Source organism: Trichoplusia ni, chromosome 4 (assembly GCF_003590095.1).
Source record: "Trichoplusia ni isolate ovarian cell line Hi5 chromosome 4, tn1, whole genome shotgun sequence".
NCBI lineage: Eukaryota > Metazoa > Arthropoda > Insecta > Lepidoptera > Noctuidae > Trichoplusia > Trichoplusia ni.
In genome coordinates this window covers 10,298,940-10,318,094 of record NC_039481.1, presented here as the reverse complement: position 1 = coordinate 10,318,094, position 19,155 = coordinate 10,298,940, and the positions used below count along the sequence as shown (strand labels likewise).

General features: G+C 34.1%; 1 protein-coding gene across 1 annotated transcript in view; it reads left to right on the top strand.

Moving 5' to 3' along the window:
* The first annotated feature begins 17,595 nt into the window (after positions 1 to 17,595).
* Positions 17,596 to 19,155, top strand: part of LOC113492984 (neuroligin-4, Y-linked-like) — a 92,137-nt gene continuing 90,577 nt past the window's right edge. The window contains exon 1 of the mRNA XM_026870740.1: positions 17,596 to 18,525. The gene's annotated coding sequence lies outside the window, so the exon portion shown is untranslated. The remainder of the gene's footprint in view (positions 18,526 to 19,155) is intronic.

Genomic DNA, 19,155 nt, shown 5'->3' with positions numbered 1-19,155 from the left:
TACGTTTAAGCACACTTACAAGCCAAAATTAAGCCCACTGGTCTCGTCGAGCAAATATTTGATACGATGCCTACCTTACAAAGCGGTCTAGTATTCCGTTTGGACCGTCAATGTGGGGAGACGTTCCGTCGTTGTTTTCTGGTATTGGGTACTTGATAAGGTACGTGGGTCTCGTCTCGTTTGTATTGACACGAGTTTATGTGTTGTGTAGGTCGACAGGATTAGAATTGTTGGTTTAGTCTTCAGCTCTTTGATTGGTCGTGTAGTATTGATTTTATTTAGTTTAATTTGTGACGTCAGAGTAAGTGGTAGTAATATTAATTTACTAAATTCAATCATTGACATAGGTACTGAAAATGTACCGGCCTAATAAAAAAAACCTCAATGCTGATGATTTACTGTTCATAATTGGATAAATATTAATGCTGTTTCGTTTCATCAAAAATACATTTGAGATAACATTAAATAACTAAACCAGAAAGAGATTACATTTAAGTAAAATTATGATGATAATTGAACGAACACTCAAGAAAACATTAAAAAAATCTTATATGAACACACTGTATTTTCTTTACAATTTTATTTTTATACGTCTAAAAATAGTCTACCTTAGAGCATATAAATAGAGTAAGAACACAAATCCTCGATTCTAATCCAGGGTTTACCTGTAGCTTACCCTCACGCATGCCTTCCTGGATAAATAATGTAGTTCTTGTGGTTTCAAACTATTTACATATTAAATTTCTAGCGTTACAATATGTTATACTGAAGAAATTGTCGTATGTGGAGGTATTGTGCATAGAAACAGCCTTTTCAAGTTACGACACCTGATATTGGACCTAGGATACGAAACATGTATTCTCGGCTGTTTGTTTTTTCATTTCGAGAAGGGGTTTGTTGTTTAAACGTATTTTAAGATTATATTTATAGTCGGGAAGGAAAACGTCACTAGGAAAGGTTTATATTTAAATGATATTTGAAATCAGCAAACCGTTAGTAAGCACACTAGTATATGCCACGACTTAAGTTAAAAAACGCCCTGGATGAAACTTTTATGCATATGATACTAGCTGTTGCCCGCAACTTCGTCCGCGTGGTTAGAAGAAATTGCAACTATAACTTGAGATTTAAACTATCCTATCTCTCAAGTTGGATCGATGTGCACATGGTGTGCGAATTTTATTATAATCGGTTAAGTGGTTTAGGAGTCCATTGAGGACAAACATCTATGTGACACGAGATTTATATGTATTAAGATTAACATTGTTTAAGCCTTAAAAAAATATTAATTATCAATAATGGTACAAATACACAAAACATAATAATATGTAACGAATTGGTAGTAGTAGAATAATGCATAGTTCATCGAAATTGTAATCCGCCGAATTCAAATTAAACACAACACATTTTACCAGTACAATATATATTTTGTGGTATACGTTTAGAACATCTGGCCTATTATATTACATCACTCCAGCAATATATACCTAAAACGTATTGTGTGAATAAATAAAAAGCCAAAACACATATTTCGTAGATTTCCACACAACTTGTCACAGGGTAAAGTCGTAAACAGCTCGTCACGGGTAGATAAGTAATAAAAGATCCCAAAATTCCCGGGCTAAGCTCAAAGTATATGTAACGGAAAAATCTTCAGGAATTTTCCCCGGAAGATCCTGGCATAGTGGAATTCGATTAATTTGCCAGCACTTTAGATTTAAAACCGCTGAAACCTCTATCGGGTATCTAGTTTGTTTTATCGCCACTCTTTTGTATGAAAGTCCTAAGAAAATACAATTGGGATAGAAAGGGCACTTTCGATTTCTACCTTTCTGTTTGACATTTTACTCTTTCAAATTGTTCTTGATATTGAGAAACCTTGTTGGAGATTATAATCTATATATTTAGGTGCTCAATTTAGATCTATCCCGATAAAATGTTTTAACATGTGAGCATTCAAAAATAAGAATAAAATTGTATGGAAAAATGGACTGGGAGAAAACCTAGTACTTATCCTCCCATTTGGGTGAAAAACCTATTAAACACACTCGAATAATCTCATTTCTCCCATCCAACTAAAAACCTAATGTATTCGTGAAAGCATTCTGACATAAAAATCCCAACACAAAAAAACTGTCATGCATGCAATTTCCTCGCGAAGTAAAAAAAGGCGAAACATAATCTAAAACGCTGAAGTAACAACCCTATCGAGATCGCAGAACGTTGTTAACAACAGCGCACATCAATCAATGTCCGATGCTAGGGTTGTGCGAAATTGTCGTAATTTCATAAAACGTTCATTCAATGAAGTTTTTATTAGGATCATATTTCGGTACTGATTCGTTTTGGCGTCGATTTATTTAACAAGATCGCTTTTTTTTTCTTATTTTGATTTGAGAATCTAATCGGGTTAGTGTTGATCTTACGTACGATCGTCTTATGAAAACAAATTGATTCGATTAGAATATGGGTTCAAAGTTTGACTAAGTTCAATGTCAATGTGACTTTGACGTGATACTCAATAAGTTAACAATGACAAATGAACCAATTATTTCGAATCAATTGTAATTTATAAATTTGAATGAATAAATTTGACTGAACGATGTCTCTGTATTAAGCTGTTTCTAAGCAAGCGTAGATAAGCTAATATAACAAATACAATTCATAGTAACAAATATTTAAATGCAAAGGGCAATATCAGTCTGTATGATTTCATAAGGCAACCGCTAAATTTATCATTGGTAGATAATAGAAGAAGATCGAATCTCAAGGATAGATATTTAATTTATCAGCGTGATAATTTCACTTAAAATCAGCCTATGAGGTAAACACTGACATTTTGAAAGATAAAACCGGCGCAAAAGCTAAAGAAATTGAAACGCTAACACCTTTGAAGAGATACAATTTTTAATTTTCGACTTTATTAAATTATTTCATAAAGTTCAATTTACCGTCATTATATCGAGGCTGCTAAACAATCGGGTAAAAAAATCTATGATGCTATAAAAATGCAGCTTTTCACATCGTAAATTAATTTGAAAACTTATCATCTTATTTGTTTTGATACTTTAGGGAAAGCAGCTTAAAGTAGGCTTCATAACAAAATAGGAACTTATTCATTTTCCCCGAGAGCCGCAGAGGTATTACGTAACGTACAATAAGCAAAGTGACAGGAATTAACAGAGCAAATTGAGCAATGAATGCTTTTGAAACGTCAATAGGCTATGGAAGGTACCCGACTAGTTCCCTTATCAAATGTTCCGGCTTCAAACGAGTAATCATATTAGCAGCAATTATTCTACTCGAAAGAGATTGCACGGATAGCTAAGTGAAAAGATTTCACCTATGATTCACAAACACGTACTCGTGCTTTATATAAATTTAGGCGCTCTTTATGCATGTGATTTTAATTTTTTAAAACCCCAGGCCAATCACGGATTCAACAACATTCACACAGCGCCATCTAGCTTTGATATTTAACGTAGATGTTGGCCAGTTAATATCTGGTATATTTATAGTGTAAACTTAGCTTCAAACTAAGCTTAGCTAATATTTTAGACAATCGGATGTCGAAAAAATGCTTATCACACAAACATTTTGTTCTAGGTGGGAATCGAACCCTAGACCTTTGGTATAGCAGTCAGGGCCACTATTCACTAGACCAACAGGCCATTTAATTTACATAGAAAGGTTACTCATGATATCGTAAAACCAGTATTCATTTGCTTTTGCTTTGTTATTGCTACACACGTAATAGGGACGCCGGACACTTTAACGAGATTCCGTCTAACTCCCTTGTTTTTTCTTTGGACGTGAATTATGTGTTTTATTTCTTCTCCTTATGCGTTATGGGATAAGCTAAATTAAATCAGGGTATTTTGTTTATGAGATGAAAATTCTCACCTAATTTTCAAGAATATAATATAATGCTATGGGCAATTTCTGAGGCTGTGTTTTGAGCAATGTGACATAGAATATTTTTTGTTGTTGGCCTTTGTGCAAATTATAGTAATTTGATATATTGTTCGAATTAGTAGGTACTTGAAAACTTATAAAGCACTAACAAGCGTTTTGATAAGTAAGAATTAATATTAAGTTTCATTGATAATAAACAGGAATTAATATTCGTTTGGGTTGGTTCTCTGGATTTTCACTTCCGTTTTTTTTTATCTGCAGGTATGTATAATTTATCTGAACAGATTATAGTGATAAGGTCCCAGTTAGATCTTTAGATCACAATGACTGGTTTTGTGTATTACTTAGGTACTGAACACTAGCTGCCACATGAGCCTTTTATAATTAAGGGGTCCACTTTTTCAAAGAATGCAACTAAACTCTTCTGACGCTTATGGTTTAATAAACAACGTAAAATAAACATCTTAGTACTACCAATTTTTACAAACTTTATAAAATATTGGTCTAAAGTATATTGTATTTACGAGTAAAATAACTTTCTTTTTAGAAACAAAAGTTCCTTAACTTCTAGAAATTCTGCTAAACACGCCACAAGAACAACAAATTTCGTGTTTCATTACGAATACCCCTTCCAATTAGGATAACACTTTACCCCATCGCTATCATAAAATGGATCGTAAAACACGATACCTTATAATATTAAACAAGCGATGTAAATATACTAGTTATATCCCGCGGTTTCATCCGACCTTTTTGCTTGCGTTTATGGGTAATCTTAGCCTGTGGCTTTTTTCGCTTCAATGTTGACTCTAGCTGCAAAAAAAACATTGAACAGAATATTAGCATTTACTTGCATTTGTATATTGAGTGATCTTCCTTTAATTTCCTTTCGTATGGTTGATGTATAACCTGTTGTTAGAGTATATAAACCGCCCGTAGACCTCTGACTTGGCTTAACATATCCTTCATACATCCAAGAAAGAATCGTGAATGCTCCTTTTTATTCGTCGATTTTAGCAAAAAAACAATATTTTCATGCTGACAACGGTACCTACCGGTAAACTTATGTATTTTCAAAATCAAATGCAAAATAATTATTTTTTTAAAACAATAGCATTACAAGATCTGACCGGCCATACAAAAGCTAATTGAATTACTGTTCAAGCCCAACCAATCTGACAAGTTAAACGATAGTATGTAGTTTACAGAGAGCTTTTTTGCTTCACTTAGCCAAAGCTGAGGCTTATCGTTTATTGGCCTCGGATTATCGGAAATAAACAAAGCCTTGTTTTGTCTCGTGTAATTCAAAACAGAGGTTGTATCTATGTATAAATTGCTATATTGAAGTAGTAGTACTATTTGACTGAGGGTGGGGCATACTAAAAAATTGGGTTGGGTTGAAAAATTTTAAGCAGAATAAACTTGGATAGAAAAAAGAAATTTTCGCTTTCAAGACGTAAATGTATTAAACATGGATATTTGATTTTGGACTTAAATGCCTGTTATTAAGAACTTTTTTACTTGACTAATTAAATTTCATCAATTAATTTCAAGACAAAACTAGGATGGTGTAATCCACTAGAATGTTGTATTAGACTATGATGAGTTTTACTTTATCCGGCTAAGCTATAACCGCACAAGTGAATCGATCACAGGTTAAGCTATGCTGACACGGTTGGTTCGTAGATGGGTGACCATCTTTGTCACAACTAGTTAATCCATGTTTCGGAAGGCACTTAAAATTGTGGGTCCCTGTAAATGGGTTGAGGAGGTCAGATAGGCAGTCGCTCCTTGTAAAACACTGGTACGTAGCTGAATTCGGTTAGACTGGGAGCCGACCCCAACATAGTTGGGAAAAAGCTATGCCGACCTAGCCTTTTCCTAACCTACCGTCAATCTAAATACATATTTAGTTACAAAAGCCCAATAAATTATTGTACAGAGACATGTTTTCATAATAGACATTTATTGCACATAATTAATTTAAGTTTTGCATGTCATTGTTGGCCTTCATAAAATGTTTCCAATTAAATTAATAACCATCGAACAATTAATTGAAAGCTCTAAAACATTGAATCCAAATAATTTGCAATACTCTCGTTCATTAGTTTTGTCGTTTATTCCTGTTTTGGATTATTTCATAATGGAAAAAAAATCCTTTATTCAGGATAACTTAACTAGCTGATGTTCGCAAATTTGGCCGCTTGGCTGACGGTTATTGCTGCAAAACATTACCCTCCTTAATCAAAGTTGGGTAAAAATAGCCAATGTATTAAAGCGTCAGCAATCTCCAAAACATAATTCTTCAAAAATTTTAATGGGTCCAGCCGTTTAAGCGAGGTTTTAAACATACACACAAACACGCTTACATACTTTCGCATTGATATTATCTAGTCATCTTTGGAGTGCGATCAAGTGAACAAATAACTCTATTGATAACTACTTACTGTTTGGCCTTCATCGCTTTCTAAGTGCTTAACCTATGACGATGTATAAGCACTTCAAGTATAAACAAACAGACGTAATTTTTAAGTTATGGATAATAGGCATTCTAGATAATCCTGTAAAAGAACCAGTGTCTGTTCTGTTCTGACAAAACACTTGCAAGGCTTGTCTTCCCATTGTCATCCAAATCATTTCTACGTAAGTTATTGCACTTTGTTTTATTTAAGGTTTCTTACAAAAAAAATTAAAAATAGTAATCAATATTTGAATTTCTCGAGAAAATTCAGACATTCTAAATTATTTTCTGCCTAAATACGGTATTCACAGCTAGAGATATTTTAAACTTTATCACCTTGCAATAAGGATGTTATAAAAGTGTACAACCGATCGTTTGTGTGCCCATATCGTACAATTATTCGTAGGTACTTGCGTATCTAATAAAGTGTAGCGACGCAACATTATTGCGTTTCAAACAGCTGAATGTTTGCCCGAAAAGTAATTCGCAAACAAATTACTTTGTGTTGTAAAACTTTATTTATTTGGTTTAATGAGTATGCGGAATTTTGGAGGTCTGATTTTCCGTTCCGTAGTGGTTTATAAGTAAAATGATTTAGTCGTTTTGTCTTTCCAAAAAATCTCTCAGAATAGAATCTGGTCAATTCCCTAATCTGTAACAGGAGTGGGCTTCCTTTTTCTAACATGGGCTAAAAGTTAGCACATTACCCATAAAGTGGCTTTGGGAGGTTTGCAGTCCAGCTATCCCAACTTCCTCTAGAAGCACAGATGGCTCTTGAGACATTCTAAGGCTTTAGAATCTGGCCCGGACTGTATTTGTTTTTGGTCATTTTAGATATTTGAGAACTCATGGTTTTATTTGTGTTGTTTCTTTAAACTTTAAACCAAAAGGGCAATGTCAGTCATCAAGGAGAAATTGGAGATTGGAGAAGGATATCTCTGTAGAGTGACATACAATTGGAAAGTACTGAATTTGTATTAAGGGCCTGATCTCATCGTTTACTGTATTTGACAGTTTAGTTTACTGACAGAACAAAAAAAGCCTCACAGCAAAATTTAAAAGTACACAAGGAGGATACTTCTCAAATAAGTCACTATGCCTAAGTCTATATGCCTACTATGTAACTGTATTGCTGCGCCCTAACAGGGTATCATGTATGTAAATTAAATTTTTATATCCTACTAATATATGCACGCTTTCTGGTAACTTATTAATTTTAGTTAAAACGACCGTTAAAATTTATTTATACCAAATCCTGCTTTTCTGTGCCATGCTGTTCCATTCGTTTCAATTTTATCGTCTTCATCTACCTTCCTATTCCCCAAAACATTTTGAAATCGACTTCCAGTTTTCACAAATTCAGCTGAATACCGAATTTTATATGGTGCTACCAAATTGAATTTTCATGACAAAATTTCACACTAGGCACCAGGGTATTGCCTAGCACGAAATTTTCTACTACCATAATAATAAATAGAATTTCAATTTCGTAATTGAATGAAGCTCACAAATTGGTTTTAATCCAATTATGTGATAATTTGGAAGCTTATTAAACTCAAACCACTGTGACCGTGTTATGACGCGAATACGCGTTTAGTAATATAAAACTAACGGTTTAATTATATTTTAAACTATTACCTAACATATTGCATGTTCGATAATTATTATGAATAGGTTAGCCAGTAAGTGTGGTTAGAATAATTTATTGTTAATTGCCTATAATTAAGAATCATTTATTCGGACTATAATTTTCCATCAAATATTGAAAATATTCCTGCAAAAAACCACTTACGACCGATTACGACAATTATTTATTTAATAACCGTATACTCATACGAATTTATCGGATTAGCTCGACTAGTTTTAGACCATACCGGTGTCCTTAATCCGGAATTGACGTCAGCCCCCGCGCACCTCGCCGCGTGGAGACCTTAGCTGATTACCACTCTTACCAACTTATAGATTCGTGATTTTAGATTCTATTTTAGAGTTTTCTCAGGGCGACATGTCACCAAAATTAAAAAAAAAATGGTTTTAATATGAAAACGAGTCCGATCATGGTTTGAGTACAAAAGTCAAGAAAGTCAAGAGAGTCGTAGCTCAGGATATTTAATTCTAGAGATCAATGACTGATAACATTTATTATGTATCTAATGAAGTATAGTTTTCTAAGTACCTGTAGCATACGTCTTACAAATAAAGATGAGTATAATCATTACTGGTAGAATCCACTAAAAGCATATTTTAAAAATAAACACATGAAAACAGAGAAAAGCATTTTATGACTTATCTGCCTCTGAAACAATTGCTATCATTTGCAATACAAAAATTGTACATTCGTCGACAAATTCCTTTCAATTCCTATCAGTGAAACAAAATTAAATCTGAAATACCAAGCCAATACCGCTAGGATTTTACCGGACATGAACTTTTGTTATCGACAGTACAAGTAGAAGCATATTGCTCCATACAGCGCCATCGTCAGCATTTCAACACCTCTTACAAGAAGCTTGCAAGCTCTCTAAAACACAACACAGCACACATACTAATAAGCACTCTAAACTTCACTATCTAAGGTGCATTTTTACGTGAAGTATATAACAATTGGTTGGCTGAAACATCTCGAAGTAAATTAGATCCTTTCTAACTATTTTTGGGGCTCTCCTAAAGGTCTGTACTAACACTAAACATTCGCTGTGATTTGATTACCTCGGTACTATGTTGTGTTTGTTTAGGATGTAACTGTCCCTTCGATTGGCAAACAGGGACACTAATGTGCCATGTGTTTCATAGAAGATACAGTTACTTTTGAATAGGGATGATGACTGAGAATAAACAGATTTTTTTTTGGCGATCCTTTTAGAAGAAGAATTTGTCATCATAAACACCAAAAAGTATCGTTTAAAGATAATATTATTTACTTAGTGACATTGTCACGTGACTCTTTGTCTCTACATTCCACTTTAAAGTAAGATAACATGACCCTTAAGGGTGCCTTTCATCTGAGTGACGTGTGTGAATACATTAGATTATACAGCGCCTCGGGATGAGAGGTGTCAAATATACACAATTCTAGAAACTGTTAAATTTGAAGGAGTCGATCGATTGTTTGCTATTGTATCACATATAATTATAGCAAGTGGCTTACGAAAAACGTCTGTAGCGTGTCTAGAAATGATAATTTATTTCGTTTTAAATTAGGCTATTAAAGATTTTGAAGTTACCGTGTCTGTCTCTTTTGATATTAAGCCAATACCGATGTTTCGGTAATAGGATTTCGTTTTAAGATCACTTTGGTAAGACGGTCCTAAAATTAAATTTAAACCCCAAGCAAAATACATGAATTTTATCCACAGACGAGAAGCCAAAGCACACAAAATTAAATATTTTATTAAAATTTTCATACACAATAACTAGACCAAGCTTTAACTTTAGCACTAAGTATAGCTAAATACTCGTAGCTAAAAAAACGCCCTAAATGAAGCTTATGAGCTGCTTACAACACCGTTTTACGTACATTGTACATTTGCACCTAATCTTTTACGTAAAACATCGCTCAAGAAACTTATTTCTTGCCGTTCATGTAAAAAAGAACTTTAAGTTTTTTAAGTAAAACTTTTATAATTTGATGCAGCAATTTTGTTCCAGAGCGTAGGATTGGGGTTATTTAGTTTTCTTATATTTATGTTTTAAATTATTCTAATTATTCATTTTTTCATTGTCTAAGTGTCGAGTCCGACTTTGACATAAGATTTTCTTCATGAATTTGTAAGTACTACCTGGTTACTATTTTATTCATTGAGAAACTAAGTGTCATTCGATTGGACATTTGTTTGTTTTTTTATGCTTATATAGATAATGTATGTTATTCAGTAACTTAAGATGATATTACTTGAGAAAAATACCTCTACCGAAGAGAATTAACCGGTCAGTGGTCAAAAATTATACGTCAAGTAAAGTCAATTTAATTAAAAAACTAAATTTTAACAATTTTACCCTTTTCTATTCTTAATAGTAGTGGCCTTGTACGTCTTTCACAGTCCTGCGAGTAATGTTACCAGAACATTGAATATTCAGGTCCGACTTAAATTTTCAGTTTTCTTATTCTTCTATTTTTTTAATTCCATTTACTTAGCCCTCGACTCAAAAGTTTTATACTAACCTTCATAATTTACTCACAGTAATATTAAATCAATGTTATTTGAGTTCATAAGACAAACAGTCGATGTAGAAATTAAATACGATTTTGTAATAATTGGAATATTTTAAAACATGTATGTAAATGTAGAGATGAGATGAGTTCTTAGGAGTGATCCTTAGGGGTCAAACATGTAACTCCTCGTTGATGAAAAAAAGGATATTTCAATTTTATGTAAGTCATTGGCACGTTTGAGTCAAACCAAAACGATTTTTTAAGTCAAAATTATGGTCGTCTAAGGGCCTTCTCATCTGCATAATATCATCTGCAAAATAGCAAAAGTGCCATGATAAACGAAGAACCATAAACTACAGCGTATAAAAAAAACAGACTAAAATTTAAGCTTCCCAAAATTCTCAACCCAAAGATCTTCGTAATAAAAATACACGATAAGTCAGGGATAATTTAAAAATCGAACAAATCTGTGCTCTTGAGGATCATGGCTAATTTGTATTCAGTAGTCATCGCGCCGCGTCCGTATTTCTGAAAGGCCAATACGAAATTATGGTCCATATTATCTTGATCAACGTACTCAAATGTATTTTGGTAAGATATTTTGTAAGCGACCTTTTTTTGTGTAATTTTGTATGTACGAGTAGATACAGACTTTCTATTTCTTCGTTTTTAAGGTTCTGTACTGAAACGGTCAAAATGGAATGTTATTACTAAGGCTTCGCTTCCCATATGACCGTCTATTCGTCTTTTCGCTCGTCCGTTGGAAGGCTGTTTTGAGTCTTGTCTGAAGGAAGTGGGACATTATGAGATTATTGTGGTAGAAAGTTTCTTAGTCAATCAATCTTAATCACAACATACGAGAACATGTAACGTGTGTTGTATAATGTAAAAAAAAGTATTAAATGATGTGTGTGTCTTTCGATGCACGGATTTCACTGCGATGAGTGCGACGTGTTGCTGGTTCTATCTAATGTTTGTGAATCCCCCGAGACACAAGGAGTCGATTTCAATAACAAAAAAAATACAAATACCACACAATTTAAGTTACATAGACTCATACAACCATGGAATAATTAAATTATTTGAGATTTCTAACAAAAAATGGATTATGTCTGAAAACCCTCTTTAGCGTCTTAGCGTCTTACCTTAGTGTAAAGTACTATCTAACTAGCCTTGAATCAAAATCGCCTCACCTCCGGGAAATTACTCAGGGCCATTTGTTTATGTTAATTTTTTCCTTAACCGATTTTGTCAGTAATTTTTCCTTTCATAGAATAAGGACACAAATGGGAAATGAGATCAATATGAACTCAATACGGAAATTAGTATGGAAGGATGGTGTTTAGAATAATAAACGAAAATTATGATGTTTTTGAGATTTCCTCTCTCATGCTTTATCATTCCTTTAATCATAATAATATCTATTACTTACTTGCCTTCAATTCGTAATCCATGCTAAACTCGACGTGCGCAACGTGTTCAGTTTCGATGTCCATGTAGGACAAGCATTTGTGTATTATTATGATAATTTAGACTTCTTTGGTTTCGTTCCTAATAATGTATAAGTACACATTTCATAGTTAATCTGTGTGACTATAGCAAAATTATTACTGTCATTTATGAATGAAACGTTCATTTATATTATATGAGACCGAGTTAATTAACAACCAATTTAAACACAGACTTCGTTGACGCTCTATTAAAAGAAACTATGTATTTATCTTTCTTCTATTCTTATTCTATTCTAACCATTAACTTCGAAATATTTTACATCTATATTTCGTCATCATGATTCAAATTACAATAAGTATCCATAACCACCTATTATTCACATTTTTGACACCGAACAGCATCTAGTAACAGAATCTAAACGAAATGCACATTCGAATAACAAAACACAATTTCCCTATATTCTAAGTTTGATTTACCAGCTTTTATGTTTCCCTCGAAACAACGTATCGTGTTTGGTTTGAAACCTTGCTATTCATTCAGCTACACTTTGAGTTTCTTTGCCGGGAAGTGGGACAGTTTTGTTTGCCTCACAGAAATGCGAATGACTTTTGTTATTTGAGATTTTTTTTTCTTCATGGATGTCAGTGGATTTTTGGGTCACATTTTATGAGTTCTTCGGATATTCTCGTGGTTGGTTACGAAATGTGGATGGTTTATTGTTTCTTTAAGCTGAAATCAATTTCTTGACTGCCCTATTAGCAGCAGCATCAGCTCATAATCTCCATTGCTGGACATAGGCCTCCCTGATCTATCGTCGGTTGTTCGCATATAACTTCTGCCACCCATCTTGCGCAAATTATCACTCTACGCGAATTACATACATTACATAATAAAAAAACACCCGTTTAAACTTGAAATCCGAATAAACACTCCTCAAAAATAAACTGTGTTTCAATCCTTAATATAAAGTGAACAATTGCCAATCACGGACAATACTACTTACGGCTGTCTAATTACTGTGTCCCTTGGATCCGTGCGACCGGAATAATAAGCAGCTTTTAGAGAAAATAAAACTCAATTCACAATATTGGTTCAGAGTTATAGCGGTAAATTTATTTTGTAAATCTTAAAATTAAATTATAAAAAGCCTTTGATAAGCCAGTGTCTATTATTCTTAATCATAGTTTGGATTCAGACTTCTTCTTCCTATTTCGGTAACTCCTTTGTCAAATACAATTCATAAAATATGTTGCTAATTAGTGTGTCAGCTATTTCATGTACTCATACAACATGCAACCTTCAATTAAAATATCTTGTGTTAACCTTCTAGGAGTGCTACATAGAAAACTCGAGCTCATAGATGCACTAGAGTTGGACAGGGAGCACCACCAGGGCCTCTATTCAACAATCCTTTGTTTTGGTATCACTTATCTTAAAGCTTGCATCGAATCGTAGGAATTGATTATCGGTGTCGACTTAACAAGCTTCATCAGCTCGAGCGTCTTCAATTCCTCGTTCGCTTAGACATTACAAAACAAGCAAGTCCAAGGCTATAGCTATAAGTACGGAGATAACTCACTCCTCATTTAGCAGCACTCCAATAAACCTTTCCCACAACTCAATAGCTCCGGATTGCATGCAGCTGATACACTCGATTCTCAGATCAAGGATGAAATAGAAATGTTATTGGGATTTCCTCAGAACTATACACTGCAGCGGTTTGATGTTCAATATCGGGAACGCAAGGATTTTAAAATAATGACATTTCCTAAATGGTTTTAGAGAATCGTTTCCCCTGTGCTTTGGCTTACAGTTGTTGTAACAAAATTTAGGCTAGAATTGGTGATGGTACGTTAACAGTAAATATAAGTAGATAGTAGTGAAATCTATACTAATATATAAAGCTGAAGAGTTTGTTTGTTTGTTTGTTTGTTTGTTTGAACGCGCTAATCTCAGGAACTACTGGTTCGAATTGAAAAATTCTTTTTGTGTTGTATAGACCATTTATCAAGGAAGGCTATAGGCTATATAACATCACGCTGCGACTAATAGGAGCGAAGATACAATCGATCACGTGGACGAAGTCGCGGGCAACAGCTAGTAGTAGATAAACATGATTGTGATAAATGATTTCTTGCCAAGCAAAAATACTATGGTAGCAAAATCAGACAGCGTTAATAAAGCCCAACGAAAACTGCGGAAATAAAATATGCATAAAATTAAAAATCATAATTTTAAATTTAAGAAACGGCCTCATAACTCTCGGGCTTCCTCATTTCTTAGAACATCAATGTTCCTTGTTTATACCTGTCTCGTTTCAAGCCAGAAAATTAGTATTCTGCACCGTTGCCTCCGAAATTAAATCATTCTCCATTTTATTTACCAAATATTATCTTAGCGTTGAATTTTCAATGATAAGAGGCTAGAAATTGTTGCTAACGTCGTAAAGTTAAGTAAAGTGAGATAGGGGATGCTAATTTTGCAGTTTTGTGCTGAGAGTACAATGGAACGTGAGTCTTTTGCCGACGTGAACTGATTTATTGCCGAGAAGAATGGATAATACCCGGGCCTTGGCTGAGGATCCCACAAGGAAATTTGAAGTAACTTACAACTTAGCATGTGTATGTCCCTGTTATAACTGACCAGTTAAGTGTGAGTCGGACTCGAGACACTGAGGATTCCGTACAAATGAGGCAAAGAAAAGCAATTGATCACCTATCAAATTTAAGACCGCTCCAACAGTTGCTTAATCTCGATTTTGTTTAATTATTTTTTGATACAGTGGCAGCATATAGACATCATCTGTTACCTATCAAGCTTTCAGGGTACGTGACGAGCGTTATTAATGGGGAATTTTCCCCAAGCTGTGATGGTGTAGGCTTTCGAAGTTAATTAATTCACCTGAATACTGAATTTTGCGTAAAGCGAGTACCTATCTACCAGATACTATCGAAGCACTCTTAAATTTAAGAGCTTTGAATTCTGAGCCCATACGATCTAAATGTTTCCATAATATAGTCCTCAATACGAAAATTCTAGACTGTTATCAGAAATTGAAATGGGAATAATCATCCTTCAGATGTATTAAAATTCATGCTCCCAAGTGGCAATAGATATAAAGCAAAAAAGATCACAATTTAAATATAAGTATGTAATTCTGATACATCACATCTTAATAAATATTAAAGAATTTTTCACTCTTATATCCCTAAGCAATCGTCTTTAATCTCAAGCCATTATATTAAGAAGTGGTAAATAAAATAATATTACCGCCATCAGTCATCTTTGATGGGGAAACATGATAAACGTCAGGTAACATTGATCTATCATTTCTCTTCTATATAAAATTTGTTACACCCCTGAAAAATAATTATGACGTCAAATTTTGGGTGCAAAAGAACGATATAGGTATGATACCTCATCTTTGTTTTGTTATTGATAACCATGTTTCACTATTTGTTCATAGAATGCACGGACATCTGAGTGGTATAATAGGTAACCATGCCTATTGCTTTCGAGACAAGCTGCCAATTTAATGCTTAGATACAACATGTTCCAAGTTTCGAAATTTGTGAAGGTGAGAAATAATGTAGTGATTTTTATGTAGTGGAGGTTCCACCCCCAACGCTTTAAGGTAACAATGTTGTTTCAAAGTTAAGTTTATTTTCTATATTAATTTACGACTGAATAGCTGTGAAGGAAAACATCTCAGGGAAACTTAACACTGAAATACAGTGAGCTAGGGTGATGATCCGCGGTCATACCTTCCCCATATGGAAAGTGTCTGTACCTACCAATGGGAGATAAAGGCTGGTAATATAAGTTGACTGTAAATTCTACTTTCCATTTTATTATTTAAACTTATGAACACCCACATTCAAACTCTGACGTAGCTGTCTACGTCAATGTTATATTCATACGTAGAGTTAAGTTTAGTATAACATGTAGCACACATTCACCAAACAGAATGTATGTTTCTGTACAAACATCTTCTAAAAATTAAGCGTCGTTACGTAGACCCACAAAGTAGACGTAATTAAGGCTAATTTGTCAGCCAATTAGACTGTTTACGGAAAATAGAAACGAAATTGTAATGACGACAGAATTTATGTTGGATACCAAAATTATACTGAAATATTATATTTAAAGCACACTGTTGTGTATGTTATGTTCAGCAGGGGGCACAACATTAGGAAGAAAGTTATTAAATTTTGTTGCAATTTGTCCCTATGACCTAAAAATATTTGTAATTGTGGAAGTGTGCTTGCACTCTACACCTCGTGCAGTGGCGTCTCTCTTCCATGATCATCATCATCTTCGCCTTTTTCTAAAATAAGTGGGGATTTGCTTCCAGTCGAACTGGATGCAGGTAAGGACCAGTATTTTACAAGGACCGACTACCTATCTGATCTGTTCAACCTAGTTACCTAAGCAACACGAAGCTTCGATTCAGAAACAGTGCAATTTCCTATAAGCAATAAACCTCAAAGTCAAAAACAAAACCGACACGATTCAATAAAGCTCAAAAACTCGCAGAATTCCCCTAAAATTAATTATTCACAATCCGACTGCCTTTCACAAAAAAAAAATCCCCAACGCATTCACTTAATTAAAAAGGAGAAATATTGAAAAATACTTCGGAACACTTGTTCACTGTTTTAAGAAAGAGATTGCGGTATAAACAATAATTAATTAACTTCGTATTTTGTGTAAAGGATCATCCGGTCCAATTTAGTCTGAAAATGGCCAACGTTTCAGACATTTGAATGTTGGCGACAGACTCCCGATCAAAGCCTGTTAAATGCTCAATTTACCTTAAAAGTCGAGTTAAGTTCCAAAGGAATTCTAAGATATAAAACAATGTTATACGTTAAGTAATGTAAACTTACGAATAATTGGATTGGGAAAGCTTGAATGGGAAGGGGAGACTTGCCGAAAATTGGACGAGATTATAATTTTAAATACTTGTTCCTAACTAGGTGAGTTGCCCATGGGACTCCATGTTTACAAGCAAGTGGGTCAATGAATTCCGTCAGGATCTTTGAAGGTACGAGAATTTATCCTTACTTTTTGCTTTTAATTTTAGAAGTATTTTCTTTTCTTCCTAAGACATTTAATGTAACGATGTTTTTATAAAAATCTTTTTAAGAATTCATTATAATAAAAAATAAGTCCAAAGACAAAAAATCCTGCAAAAAGAGTCAGTATATTTCAGTGATATCTTTTACGAGTAAAGTACGCCACTATCATCGAAAGAGCCTGTTATATGCAGAGGTTTAAAACATTTTAGTCTTAAAAGGAATGGCGTACTAACTGGTGTTTTTACGGCTGCACTATGCGAAATACAGTCGCGGAGGCTGTACAGAAGCTTTTACCGCCAATGAAATGTGAAACATCATCACACTTGTTTAATCTTAAGACTGTCAGTTACCGGGACCTTACCTTAAGCTAAACTAGCTTTTTTATTTTATGATCGCCTGGTACGAGTATATCGAAAACGCTTCACAGCAAAAAAAATACACCCATTTTTTTTAAAACAAAATTAAAATTATAATAAACTAAATAATGTATCACTGAACAGTTTAGTGTTTGAAATAATTAATTTTCAGGGGTGTGTGACGAACCTCGGTGAGGCGACGTCTGTTCCGCGCATGCGTAGAGACGCTGATACGAGCCGGATTGACTAGGGTGCGAACGTACTGCGGCGAACACGAGACTGGCTGTTTGAGTATTTCGGAGAACATGAAATTACTTACACTTATTTAAAAATTAATTTCCTTTTAAATAAAAATGTACGGAAACGTAAATAGGTGTGGTTCTTGGAATTTCAATCAAAAAGGTTTGTAGTAAATGTTTTTAGTTTAAATTTATCGTAACTTTATGCATAGCTTTGAGTTTAAGATGTATCAGGATTTCTAGTTGTTAATTTTCATTTTAGAGTTATTTCGCTATATTTGAGTCTTTTTATTAATTGAATAACATCAAAAGCACCTCATAAAAGCCTTAATTTAAAAGTTAAGTTAAAAATGTCCAAAATGCAGGCTTATAAAACATAAACCTAGGCTACAATATCAAAGCCCTAAATTTCCGGAACTCATCTTCTTCCGCGACTTAACTTGACATATCCTTTCAAAGATTCTAACATATATCTACCCTAACTGCAGCCTCCAGCACCCGAGGAGCTTTCATATTGACCTATACGTATTACGAGTACTCTCCGAACAGTTTCAGGGCGTGCGAGCGAGAGGGGAGACCCTCAGAGCCACTAAACGAACGCGGCAGAAAGAGACAGACGTAACGGAGCACACGGCTAGGCCCGCACGTTTCAGTATACCCCGAACGTTTGCAAGCCTCGGTTCGACGCGATCCCTCACAAAAACACGTGCGTAAGGAAAAAATTGCCAAAATATAGACACGGTGTCGCATGTTTATGGCAAGACAGTGTAAGGACCAGTGCAGTGTTTTCCAACTAATTAGTGTGTTCAAACTACTGTGTTGTGTTGTGTTCCAGTGATTTGTTCGTTCGCGCGAGACTCGTTTGAATGTGAGTAATATCATGAATTTTACATTTGACAGATTTTTTGAACGTCTTTGATGTGTGTCTTCTTGACGCGGGATGTATAGGTACTTGAAATCGCAAAAGGAATAAATGGAATCCTCATATATTTCCCGTTTCCTCGAGATCTTTGATGTTTTGAAGCGTTCGTTCAAAATTTGAGGTTAAAGAGCTTTTTTACGTTACCAAAAAGCAATTCAATTAAAAAATCATTTACATTAGAGATTCAATTTCTAGTATTTGCACTAAGTCGTGACGTACTTAATTTTGTAATCAGAATGTTGACCGAAAGTAACCTAGTATTTTAAACGATTCCTTTCGAAGATTTACAATTTGATAAATACAGTATTATACCTATTACTATACGTATCATTATTATTCACATATTATTACTATTTTGCTGTATAATTTCTCTTTAAACATTCATACTATCCATTCAAATTATAGTACTGCTAATAATTTTCGTTATGGTAATGCAATTCCTAACCTGCAATGGCAAATTTAAATTTCAAATTATGATTTCGAGATTTATTTGTTTTTGTGAGGTGGGTTTCTAAAGACATAATGTTGTTTAGACATGGCATTATCAGATGATCTGACTAAAGCTTTTAATGTTTC